Raw genomic sequence first — 1,705 nt, 5'->3', positions numbered from 1 at the left:
TCGCCCTCCGTATACCCTGAGACACAAAGTATGTTCAGGACTGATATATGACCTCTCAGCCATTGTAACTCTGATGGACCATGGCAGAGGTATGTGTTCCTGGAGGACAATCTACACATGGCTCTGTCAGCGGGGATGTACACGCTCACATTCGCCCCGATAAGGTAATAACTTTGGCAATATAAGAGGGGGAGGTGAGGAGGAAATACGACGAAAAATATTATATTCATATCCTTCCTTTGCTGTTCAATTTTGTTTGCTTTTGAATTTCAGTGTGCATGCCTCATAAGGACAAAGACGCGTGCATGTGTGACACGAACTTTGATGAGGTGCGTTGCCTGGAATTTCCGAAGCAACGGCACTACCAGGTTAGCAGGCACTGAGAAACCACGTCAAATCTATCGCTTCAAAAATAGCAGTAACAATCGTTCACATACTTTTTTTTAATGATAAGGCATGGAAAACCTTTGTGTCAGTCTAACCAAAAGGTGAATGGCCAGCGTTTCGGGAAATTCTAACTTTCCGTTAAAAGAAGTGACCGGAAAGCTCTGAAAGCTTTGGCAATTCATAATCCTGCGTTAAACCTTTTCCTACTTCAACCTGACAAAGGAAAGTCAATTGCTAATGCTGGTAAAGACGGCAGCCGAGCGGGCCTCTCAGAAAGTACAAAGGAACCGAGACAATTGGCCTCACTGCCAACTTCAGTCCACAAAGACACCACAACCACAGGCCTTACCACACAAGGGCAAGCGGGCGCCCTTTTGAGTGGTGCACTCCGGGGCGCTCTACGCGGCCCTTCGACCGGGGACGCCCTTCCAAGGCACCCTCGGAGGCCCCTTTGTCAGAGGGCTAGACGCGAGCCTCACCGGAAGTTCCAGACTGCCGCAGGTTGGCCGCAGTCCAGTGTCCAGGGACACCGCGGCTACCTGGCCGCCGACGCCGCTCTCAAGACGACTCATAAACTCCACATGCCTTGAGGCCTCGGGTGTATATCTTACAGCCAAAAGCAAGCACACCTCGGACGTACAACGAACGAGGACAAACGCCGCCGTGTCATTTACAACATTCCTTTGGGTTTAAGAAACGCACTCGTGATGACGAAACCAGGCAATTCATATGGGCCGGGAAGGTGTACTTGGGATGTTTGGGGTAGGCCTACGTGGCATGAACGACCCTCGACGGACGCTCCGCCGGCTGCCTCTGCACCGGCTCCCGACGTGCGCAGTTCATCGCAGCCGACCGACCCTCCTGGCGGCTCTGGTATTCACTCCTGGTATTCTAAAGACCTCGAGTAAACATACTCTCACCCCAACTCGAATGTTCTAAGCAGCATTTCGGGATTACAGATCGACAAGAAGTTTATTCCCATGTTCCAACAAAAGCGGACTTTCAATGTGAGGACTAACGGTGAAAACAAATCAATAAATCAAATAAACACGCATAATAACTGCGAAAGTCTATGGCAACGAGCTAGGTTAATGGCATTCACGCACGGAGGTCTGGACCATGACACTAGCAAGAGCGTGTGGGACAAAGTCAATATTGGTGGTGAGGGTGTGGTACACTTTTCTGTGCCAGACCTCGTGGCTACCTGTACCCAGTGCCCCGCGCGACTCCCGCTGCTCGAACACTGCTTCTGCGGGGAAAAGAGCGGAAAGGGGTAGTCTGGGGCTCCAGAGTGGAAGTAATGAGAGGCGCTTTTGTT

The 1,705-nt window shown here is 50.9% G+C and overlaps 1 protein-coding gene across 1 annotated transcript in view; it reads right to left on the bottom strand.

Moving 5' to 3' along the window:
* The window catches only part of LOC119593783, a gene marked incomplete in the record, with an annotated part of 165,707 nt that overhangs the window by 83,031 nt on the left and 80,971 nt on the right, over positions 1–1,705 (bottom strand).

The sequence above is a fragment of the Penaeus monodon genome, chromosome 32 (genome assembly GCF_015228065.2).
Source record: "Penaeus monodon isolate SGIC_2016 chromosome 32, NSTDA_Pmon_1, whole genome shotgun sequence".
Classification (NCBI taxonomy): Eukaryota; Metazoa; Arthropoda; class Malacostraca; order Decapoda; family Penaeidae; genus Penaeus; species Penaeus monodon.
The sequence above is the reverse complement of the archived record's forward strand: the minus strand, read 5'-3'. Positions and strand labels throughout refer to the sequence as shown.